This window comes from Prunus mume, linkage group LG2 (genome assembly GCF_029339155.1).
Source record: "Prunus mume cultivar Tortuosa linkage group LG2, ASM2933915v1, whole genome shotgun sequence".
NCBI classification, from domain to species: domain Eukaryota; kingdom Viridiplantae; phylum Streptophyta; class Magnoliopsida; order Rosales; family Rosaceae; genus Prunus; species Prunus mume.
This window is the reverse complement of record NC_142699.1, coordinates 31,873,208-31,885,636: the sequence shown is the minus strand read 5'-3', so window position 1 is coordinate 31,885,636 and position 12,429 is coordinate 31,873,208.

Sequence of the window (12,429 nt, the reverse complement as noted above, 5' to 3'; positions counted from 1 at the left end):
GGAGTTAGGAAGAGAGAGAGAGAGAGAGAGAGAGAGAGAGAGGAGTGAGAAGCACAAATGTCGGGAGTGATCAATTCTGTTAGGTGTCTGGAACCGGGTTCAACTTGGAGAGTGCTTTCCATTGTTTTCTCAAAGCTATTTAATGGAGAAACTTTTGAGTGTTACTGTCATCCCATCGTGTAATGTAAATTTACATGTTAAAAAATAGATGGATGACAAGAAATACATGTGTTAACATGTGAATGAAGTAATAACACTACATGACGGTGTGATTGTCACATTGAAATAGTATCCTATTTAAGGGCACGTGGTGAATACTTCATCAATAAAATTGATGTACATATATGTGTACTATATACTTACTATTACTAACCATATTATTGAATATCAAATAGTTGGAGAAATTAGAATTTAGGTGGACTTGGCTATGCAATTAGCTAGGCGAGATCTATCTTTCAAGGCAGGTCCTATAAAATTCATAAGTTGAAAATTGGGCTCCCTTTAGGTAATATATATATATATATAATCTTTATTGTTGGTCCTTATGAAACCAAACTTTATAGTTCAAAATTAATCATTATCCATGATTGAGTATAAAAGTCTTAATTTCAACAATAATCAAAATAAATAAAAGTTTCGGTTATCTAGCATTGTCTAAAATTGAATAAAAACGACAAGTGGTTAATGGGTGTGACATGCTAATATAGTGACCTTCGCGTACGTGTGTATATTCATTAATATTATTACATATAAAGGTATAAATTCAATATGTAGTTTTCACTACGTATTATAATTTATGTGAAAAAGTAACACCCACATTGAGATGTCACGGTCACACTTCATATAACGCTTTCCGTGTTCAGCCACACCGTTTTGGTTTTCTACACAAGGTACCATTAATTAAGTAATAATCAATACATATTATACGTTGAACTACTCGTAAGTACGAGCTAGAAACTCACCCCCTATTTATGTTTATCCACTTCACTCGGCACTTGCCATGAGCTCTCTCTTTGATCTGATTTATAGGGAAGGGGGCAAAACCTGTTTTTTTATTAACCAACCAAAAAAATACAGAATTATGAAATCCAGCACAAGTGGCTTACGAAAACAAACGTAGGGTGAGAGAGTGTGAGGGATGTTTGCTTGTGAAAGCAAAGGAGGGGTGTGTGCGTATGTCTCCATTCTTGCACTTTTCTTTAATATTTAATTTCTGTTTTTTGCATTTATATATGTGCATGGTAGGTGCTGTCATGAATAATTTTTTTTAATTTTATAAAATAATAATTGTATCGGGATGGTGATAAAAATGCGTGAAGAAAAAGCAAGCTGAAGCTGTAAAAAGACTGTAAATAAATAATTAAAATACAAAATAAAATAATGCAAAAATAAACAATGGATCTTGTAAATTGAAATGCATGGGCTTTGGTGACGACCGCGCTACGGTCGCCGAACGGCTCGCTAACTTTTGACTCTCGGATGGTCGGAAGCCGCGCATCAAATGGAAGTGATGTTTCTATCAAAAGACCATTTTGTCCCTCATTAACTCAGTTTTAAGGTTTTTACTATAGAGGTGGTGTGAAATTAGAATAATACTAATCTTATCATATTTTCGTACCATAATTTCATACCACATGATGTGACAGTTGATGTATACATACCACATCATATAAAATACTAGTTTCTGTTTTCTAATTTTATTTATTAAAATACACTTCATTCATTTAATTGATGTGACATATTGTATGGATATACCATATCATATGGTATAGAAATGTGGGATAAAATGTGGTAAGTGTAGCATTACTCGTGAAATTATTGTAAACGTACAACCCACCAAATAATATAGAGATAAGTAAAGTGTCGTTCTTACGAAAATTGTAATTTCCTTTTAAGTACCAATTATGATTAATTCAGAAGTTTATTATTATTTTTTATTTATAGAAAAGATGGTATTTCATTAAACCGAAAGGAACATTACATGGTAAGAACTAGCATGTTAAACAACTTATAGAGAAATAAAACCGTCATAGAGAAATAAAATTCCAGGGTAGGAAAGAGTACCACCCATGCTATTGACTAAACAAAAGAGTCAAATAACTTATATGAAACAAACCAACCTAAACCTCAACCACAAAACCCTTAAAACAACATCCCATCATAAGTTTATTTGAACAATTGATTAATGAGAGTGATTGATTTATTAAACTAAATTAAAACAAATATGAAAAATAGCAATTTAACGGTGAAAAATCAAGTTGATAAGACACCAGAGCACCTAATTTCACCATAACCAATTCCACTTAATTCTTGTAGCCAAATAACCCTAATTACTACCCATGTTGACAGTTGGTTTCTCCTAATTCATTCAATATCCCCTCTCAAGGCTCAATAAAAAATATTCTCAATTAACAATTCATTCTCTCTCGAGCAACGAATTTAGAAAATTAAGAACCCATTAAGTTCTATGAGAACCTAAAAGAAAACTACATGTGTCATGTTAGTCCCTCTCGGGGCACTTGTTCAAGACATGATATTTGTTATGAGAAGCAAACATCAAACATCTTCTCTCGGTCTCCATTTGGATCATCAATTAAATATTAGCTAGATATTTAAAGCATTAAGAACAATAACAAATACTCAACATGGAATAGTAATAAGAAATTAATATAACTATAAAAATTAAGTATTCATGGTTAAGCTACATCGTAGACCTAACAAGGAAAATTAGTTCATGAAAAAAGAAAAGATAAACAAGGAAATTATTGTCATAAAACTGATTTGGCCGATGAATTTGATCTCTTGATTCTCCACAGCAACACCTTCGTAAGCTTCAAAAGCACCGCATCAACAAACTCTTGGCACTCTCTTTGATATTTTTGTCGGTGTCTTGAAATATGGTGAAAAAGTATATGGTATCAAGATGGTTTGGCTCTTAGGTTAAAGCTTTGTATTTATAGGCCAAAGGAATCCTCCATAAATAAGGGAAATATATTTGTAGAGAATAATTGGGAAATAGAGGGACAATAGGAAATTAATGGAAATAATAGGAATAATGGGAAAGTCCCAATTGGAAAAGGAGAAAATGAGCGGCTGAGACTCTTTTAATTCTTTTACAAGTCTAAGGCGACTCTTCTTTTATCGGCCAGGAGAAAAAGTGACGCGGCAAAGAAAGCCTAGCCATAGTAATATATATATATATATATATATATATAATTTTATTTGAAGAAAAAATGGGGATCATCTTTATAAAAATTAGAAACCCGTTTCAAAACAAAATCAACTACAATAACACACAAATGATACTAGTGATTTTTTGTAGAGATGATCTAATCTACAAAATAGGCGAGCCTTAACAAATAAGCTCCCAAAGAATCATTAAGCAATAAACAACCAAGTAGTAACAGTCCAGGTCCAGATTGGGACTCCAAGTAGCCAACCCATCAGCTACATCATTCCTCTCTCTATAGATATGTTGAAGCTTGATCCTTCAAACAGATTCATAAGCCTTTTACAATACCAACCCGATTAGGTGACAAGCATTCAAAACCTTACTCAATAAGAAGCACAGCAGATCAGAATCCATCTCAATAACAATATCAACTACTTTTTTCTCAACAGCCAAATTCAACCTAAAAAAACAGACCCCACAACTTAGCTTCAAGCACTTCTCCCTCGCCTAAATTGACAGCAAAGCCTCCAATCCATTGACCTAAATGATCTCTTAGGACCCCTTTAGCACCAATGGCACCAGTACTGACCCTGCGAGACCTATCTATATTTAACTTGACCACACCAATTTCAGGAGGGACCCAAGCCAACAACACTTGCACCTTATTAGTTCCACTATTAATACCAACAATGGCCTGAAACCAATCCTTTGCAGTAGTAAAAATCAAATCTCTGGGGTTAAAAGGCAAATCAGTTTCATCTTTAAAAATAAAGTCATTTCTCCATTTCCAAATATACAACATACAAAAACAAACATAATTCTCCATGGAATCTAAGCAAAGTGAGCCTTAGAACACAAATTGCTTAACAACCAAAGAAGAAAATCGGTTTGGAAAAAAGGCAAAGCTTGCGTAGAATTCATAAAGAGATCCCAGACCTTTCTAGCTCTAGAACAATCTCTTAAGATATTCAAAGTAGATCCAATAGGCCACTTACAGTAATCGCAGGCACAATTCCCAATAAGATGCCTTCGAACTCACTGCTCATTGGAGAGAATTTTCTCCTGAAAAACCAACCAAAAGAAAATTTGGAGTTTAGGAGGGATTCGAAGCTTCCATAGAACTCTCCACCAAGGATTTAGCCAATTTGCCCCCTGAAAAAGCAAGCTGTAAGCAGACTTGATAGAGAATAACCCATTAGAAGTAGGTTTCTAGATATGACAATCCTCCAAAAACGCCCTGAAAATCAGCTGAACAACCAGTAACTTTTTGGACCCATTCCTCTGGAAGAACACTCCTCAACTTCTCCACATCCCACCAACCATTCACAAAAAAATCAGAAACAAGGGAGTTCAAATTGAGATCAGGAGCAAGATCCATTATCTACATCAGAGGCACATCACTGATCCATTTATCTCTCCAAAACTTAACCTTATCACCTTTCCCGAGCCTCCAAATTAACCCTTTGTCAAGCAGCTGAGTACCAAATATAGTCCCCTCCCAAGTAGAAGAACAATTTTGTTTTGGGACCATATTAGGCTCACAAAAGGAATGGCTCTTAATATATTTCTTTTCAAAAATTTGGGCTCACAACCCCTCATCCTTCCTCAATAATCTCCAGCCAACTTTAGCTAGGACAGCTTGATTCATATCATGAGTTTTCTTCAAACCCAAACTCCCTTACTTTTAGTTTTACACACAGGATCCCACTAACACAAGTGAATCTTATGCTTCTTCTCACTGCCTCCCCAAAAGAAATTGTGATTCATTTTATCCAAATCCTCACAAATGCTTATAGGAAGTTTAGATGTTTGCATAGCATACACACTATAGCTAAAATGACAGCTTGAATAAGAGTTGCCTGTCCAGCAGCAGAGAGAATCTTACTTTTCCAAGAAGCCAGCCTAGCATGCACTTTGTCCACAAGACTGCTATAAGTGACCTTAGTCACCCTAGAGTGTAATAGAGGCATCCCTAAGTATTTGCCTAGGTTCGTAGTGAGACGTGAACTACAGATACAACTAATATTAGCAGCCACCTCTTTGCTAATATTAATATATGGCATACTTTTCAAAGTTGACAATCTGACCAGATGCTTTACAAAAAAGGTCTAAGCACTGCTTCATTATTCTTGCTTGGTGAGAACTAGCTTCAACAAAAAGAATCAAATCATTGGCAAAAAATAAATGGGAAACAGCAGGCCCAGCTTGAGAAGCTTTCACAGGTTTCCATATATGCTTCCCCACATCCTCCACAATGAGCTGAGAGAGCTTTTCAATGCATAGTACAAAAAGATAAGGTTAGAGTGGATCACCCTGTCTAATACCATTGCTAGGAGTAAAAGTCGAGGTGAGCTCCCCATTAACACAAACTTGATAGGTGATAGAAGAAACACACTTCCATGATCAACTGAATCAAGCTAGCAGGCAGACCTACTTCATGAAGAAACAACCTCGATAAAGTTCCAACTCAATCGATCATAAGCTTTAGATAAATCAATCTTCCAAGCCATAAACCTTTTTTTCCCCTTAATACTCCAAAATTTAAACATAATCTCTTGAGCAATTAGAATATTATCTGTAATATGCCTATCAGGAACAAAACACACATGATAAGGACTAATTAGCTTAGGCAAAATGGGCCTCAACCTAGCAACAATCACTTTAGAAATAACTCTATAAAGAGTGCAACATAGGCTAATAGGGCGAAAATGCATCATAGAAACTGGGTTAGCTAATTTAGGAACCAAAGTGATCAAAGTAGCATTCAAACCTTTGACAATGTGACGCTCCCTGAAAGCTTGGACAACTAGATCGTAAATATCATTACCACACATATTCCACTGATTTTGGTAGAAACAGGCAGGAAACTCATCCACTCTAGAGGCTTAGAGACCACCTATATTGAAGAGACTTTTCTTGACTTCACTGATATTCAACACGAGCCACCAAACCATTCAAATCAACATCATTGATACTGGGAAACAGATTAGGCATGGAAAGGCCACTGTGATCCCTAGGAGTCATAGAGAAGAGGCCAAGAAAATAATTCACAGCAAGCTCTTTTAAACCCTCAGCCTCCTCTTACCCACATATCATTATCATTTTTTAGCTTTTCAATTCTATTTCTTCTTCTTCTAACAATGGTGGTTAGGTGAAAGAACTTAGTATTACGGTCACCTTCTTGAAGCCATTTTACCCTTGACTTATGTTGCCAAAATAAGGCATTTTGCTCCAAAACATCATTATACTCCACAACAAGAGATTCCTCCAACTAATTGAGAGATCTAATAGGCATGTGATACAACACCCTCTGAATACCATTAAGTCGAGCTAGAAGCTTCACTTTTCTTTGCTTTAAATGACCAAAAACAGTCAAATTCCACTGCTTAAGAAGGTTCCACCAACCCTCATGATTTATGCAAAGCCGACCCAACCCCTTGTTCCCACTTTGGAATCACAAAATTTTGAAATTGCTTATGCTTCTACCACATGGCCTCAAATCTAAAAAGTCTACTGTTATGACAGGAAACCATTCGAGATTTGAGACAAATGTTAATGAGGCAATGATCATACTTGGTTCTTGGAAGATGCTAAACAAAGGCATCAGCAAAAGATTGCCTTCATTGAGTATTACACACAACTATATCCAGTCTTTCAAAGATTCTTTTATTACTCCAAGTAAATTTAGGCCCTGAATAGCCTAAATCAACCATACTATTGTCATCAAACCACTTCTTAAACTCTGCATAAATGAGATCTTCTAACCTTATCATCTACATTGAGCATTTCATTAAAATCACCAGCCAGGAGCCAAGACATCTTATAACAGCTAGCCATAAAATCCAAATATTCAGCTTCTCTCTTTTAGCATAACAAGGGCTAGCATAAACATCAGAAAACAACCAAGGTTGTTGACCATGCCAGGAAACGCAAGTAGAAATAATTTGATCAGAAGTACCAATAACCTCCACCCGAATTCTATTTTCGCTCTAGAGAAGCCACATACCACCAGAAAAACCAATAGGATCCACCACCTCAAAACCAGAAAACCCTAAGGATTTGATTACTTTAAGAACCTTGCTCCCACCAATCCTAGGCTCACAGACAAAAAGAAGATATGATGCAGGTGAATTAACTCCATCATATTAAATTTAAACTTTGTGCAAGCTGCATCACGAACATTCCAACAAAAAATATCCATAAAATAAGATAAAAGAAATAGATCACCCCGGGGCTTATCCCACAAATCAAGAGCCAACGGTCATACTCCAACTGACTTGGAGGTATGATTAGCATCTGTCTCACCCTCTGTGTGAACTTAACCTTCAGAAAGGTTCATCCCTTCCACAAGATAACACCCATCTGTCATAGCAGAGGCCAGAGAGAGATTATCCATATCAGGCTCCTTCTCCTCTACTTGCTTATCATTCTCATTTGCAATATTTGGTAGTTGATGACCAAATATATACACACATTTATCCTTGGGCAAAATTTGACCCCTACCCAATCATCCAGTTGGTCATTCATAGATCCCCCATGAGAGTCCCTCTTTTCACCAAATGCCCTTTACCTTTATTCAAAATCCTAACCAAATTATCACCCTTATCACCCATCATGCTTGGATTAACAGCTGCCCCTTTAGGGCTCAATGCTACCCTCATATTTGAGATATCTTGTAAAACAAGTCTCGCCCCAACTTTTGGATTCTTCGATTTAGTCCATACCTTCTCATTTAGTTCAGAATTGGCATGAGCACAAACTTAAGGTCGAGGCAAATAAACACCACCACCACCTTCCACAACGTCATGCCCAAAATCATCTCCAACCTTTCTCAGAGCATTAAACTGAGATACTTGATGCTTAAGACCATTACTCTGCCCATTCAAATCTTTAGAGCCATTTTTAGGCTTCTTCATATCTGGCAAACCTTCATATTCAACATTATACCAAGTTTGATTAATCTGGACAAAGGCATCCGAAGGCTTAGAAAAAAATCAAGCTCAACACACAACCTAGCAAATTTACCCATAGTTAGACTAGTAGTGAGAGCATCAATCTTAAGAAGCTTACCTAGTAGATTTCCAATTCTTTTAAGAGCCCATACATCAAAACACTCCAGTTCGATGGCAGAAACTCGAATCCACATCGCCATTCGGGTTATATAAGCTGTTGCAAAACCAGGTTGCCATTTCTGAAGAGTCAAGTACTATCCAGCAATAATCCAAGGGCCCTCAGTAAGCACAAAGTTTAGATCATCTTCCAAATCAAATTTGCCCACAAAATAGTCATTCACCAAATCAATTAATTTCCAATCACCCTTAAGACTTCATTTTTGTTGCAATCAGTCACGAAGGTAATTGTAGGTATGAGATCTACCCAAAAGTTTGATGATTAGAGTGTTCTTCCATGGTCGGCAAAGCCTATTCCTCGCACGATCAAAGAATTGGATGCTTGGTCCTCAATCCCCACGTGAAGTCACCACATCGTCATTATCAATAAGCTCATTATAATCTGCATCCAAGGAGTCAATAGCAATACCCACATTCTTGGCCAAATTTACTTGATTCATGAGCTTATCATGAAAGCTTCTAGATATCACAAACAGGGGTATAAGTGCAAGCGGGAGAATTTCAGATGATGAATCAACCATCGGAACAGGCTCGACTTCGCATACTAAACTGAGTTCCTCCGACGATTGTATCCGCTTAGAAAAGCGAGGAAGTTCCATAAAAATCCCAGGCTATCCTTCAGCCATGGCTCAGATGAGCACAAAGAGCAGACAAAATGGTTGAGGAACCATCAATTATGATAGCTCTCAGCCGATGAAACCAGAGAAGACGGGGATCTGTGAAAATTTTGGTGCGTGTGTGAGGCGCGTTCAAGAAGTCATGTTGTATTAAATATATTCTGATTAGCCATGGTAATATTGAATCTCAACATGATTAATAAAGCCCAGTCCATGCTTCAACAAATGTCAACGCTTCATTTGGCGACAACTCCTCAACAAGCGCAAAATGGGTTTTCGCACGATTTCGGCTCTAAAATAATTGTAAATTTCTCTAACTCTATATTTTTTGCGCTAGTCACTAAGACCAGTTATGGGTATAAATTGACACTTGCATAAATGCACTCCAGGTGTTCGATGAAATGATACAGTGAGTTCTTGAGATTTCGTTAAGTTAATAATTCCACCCATTTTGATCCCTTAAGCTTCCAAAATCATAATTTTAGCTCCAAACCCATGCTATGAATAATTGCCTACAAAATCCTCATTAAGCACATTAAACTAACCAATTTCCCACGAAAATAATGCAAATAGAGATAGATTATATATGCAAAATATGAATCTATCAAGAGGTCCTAAAGTTTAACATGAGTTTCAATTGAGTCCCGAATTTTTTTTTTTAGGCAAATAGGTCATCCGACTCTCTCATCTATTCCAATTAAGTCATTCTATTACCTTCTATCAATATGGCTGTCAATTTGAGGGTCAAAATCATCCATATGAACTAAAATATTAATAAAGTACAATAATATTAAATGAAAAATTGAAAAAAATTGAAAAAAAATCTTCCTCCCACAACCGTCCAAAGCCAACCTCAGACGCCAAGCACAGTTCCACTAAAACACCCAAAATGGAGGTTGAAATTATATCACACCCAAAAAGTTGACTTTGGGGTTGATTTTGGGTGTGTTTCTATGTTTAAATAGTGCTTGGGTTTTTTTATAAATACATGTGGATTGGGTTTATTTATAAATTTGTATATGTTATATGGAAGAAACATTCAGCTATTTCAGATTTTCTCCCTCACCTCATATGAGAAGCAGTCCATTCCAGATTCCTTGGTACTATGTATCCGTCAGTATCCCTTGCCTTCATCGCTGTCACTTGACCTCCTTCACTCGGATTCCTAAAATCATCTCATGTGTCAGCACCTACTTTGCAACCCCCACCCCTACCATATAGAGTAAGACACTCAAAGATATTCCCTTCGCATCATCCTCATCTTCTCCTTTAGGTATCTGACTCTTCCTCCCCAACTTATGGCTAACACTTCTCATCAAATGCTTTGACGAACGCAAAGCTTCAAAACCTTGGCAAATAGATTCTTCACTAGAGAGTTTCTCTGAAAAGCCCTTGTGGTGGTGAGGGGTGGCTGTGGTGTTGAGGGGTTGAGAAAAGCCCTTGTGATGGTGGTGATGGCTATGGTTGTGAGGAGTTGAGGAGGTAGAAGATGGAAAGGGGTTGAGGAACTCGAAATGACGTTTTTAGCCCTCATTTTGAAGGCCAAATTGACATACCATCACGGTAGGACCCAATTTGAACTACTTGTGGAGTTCACAGATGTAATTGCCTAAAAAAAAATTGCGGGACTCAATTGAAACTAGAGGTAAAGTTGAGGGACATTTACAATTAAAAACCCCATTTTTAAATATTAAGTATAGCCATAAGTACGTTTAAAGGCTTAAATGCTAAAATGGTCCCTATGTTTTACTCATTTGGCCAATTTAATTCCTGTGTTTTTAATTTGGCCAATTGAGTCCCTATATTCTATTCTGTTAGCCATTGTTGTCAATTCCATTAAATTAACTTAAAAAATTCATTAAAGCTTTAAAAATTAATAAAATTTAAAAAGTTCAGTTTACAAATAAATAAAAAATATGAACACAAATAACAAAATTATATAACATTATATATAAAAAGAAACTCAACAACCTCTATGTACTTCTCTCATGCCGCCTCCACTGAGAACTAAATCAAGACCAGGCCTCCATTCTGGTTTGTTGCCATACTTACAGCAATGAGCATCATTCTCCTCTCGCAAGTACAGATACATCCTCAAGAAAAAGCAAGGAAAGCTTAATAAAGTTCAGTCCAATGGTTGGCTCGATGCCATGAAATCTCTTCACCTCCTTAGAAGAAGCTCAATAAGGATTTCAATGTTGAGGTTGCCTGAGATTATGTGATAATGCTTGCTGTTAAAAAAAAAAAATTTAAAAAAAATTAAGAAAATGACCCCAGTATGTATTTAAAGAGTATGGCCGATTTATTTTAAAAAAAATTAATTATAAATAAAATAAAATAAAATAAAATAAAAAGGACCACAACTTATTAAAAAATACAAAAAAAAGGACCCCTAGTATAACCGAGCGGCTAAACGCTTTAAATTATATTTAAACAGTATAGCCAAGTCGTTAAACTGTTTTTAAAAAAAATAAAACAATAAAGGACCTGCCTCGTGCTTGGGCAGCCATTTTTAAAAAATATTATAGCTATCTGGCTATATACTAATTTTAAAACATTATTTAAAAAAGTATATCCGCAGTATAGCCGCGTGGCTATACTATTTATTTTTTTTAAAAACCGCAATATAGCCGTATGTCATCATTTAACGACTTCACTAACGGAGGCACTAATTTGAAACAGACCCCCATTTAAAACATTGACTTTTGGGTACTTTTATGTGGTTAGCCCTAATTTTTATTTTTATTTAAACAAAGAACAAGGGAAAATTTGAAGGAAGAAAAATTCACAGAACCCAAACTTGTTGCTCTAAATAAATAAGATAAATAAAATAAAAATAAGAAACAAAGAAATAGCAACCAAGAGAAGCCAAATGCATGGAACTAAAATCTCCCAGTCAAATTTCCCTCCATTTGGATTGAGGTAAATGACTCGGGAATTAGCTAAAATTCGGGAATTAAATAAGGTAAATTGATATTTACATTGTTTGGAAACTTAAGCATGGAACTTATTAAATGACGGCGGGAAAAATCATGGAAATTTGGGATCAAGATTCCCGAGTTTATTTTCCACCAAAACAAGGCGTCATTTCACAATTTCTATTGATTATGAATTCATTTTTAGTGTAATTTTTGTCATTAACAAAATTCGACATATCTAAACCTAAACACTGGAATTATTAATTGCCAGAAATTTAAATGATGGATATCTAAATTTCATTATTTAAGAATTCTATGCAATTTTCAATTCCTTCATCCAAACGGAAAGTCATTGAATTGTAGGATTGGATTGTCCTAGTACCCTTATGATTTTTCAGTTAATGTGAATTAAAGTTGAATTTGGATGCTGAAGAGGTATTGTCTTTGTCTCTTGCCTTGGCCTGAGATTTTGTTGTACCACATGAAAGTGATGAGGAGCTGCTTCTAGGTTGATAGGTTGATTCTGTCTACCCACTCCCCATTTCCCTCTCACTACAATTCTTACCAAGCAAGAGATCCTCAAAAAGAATCCA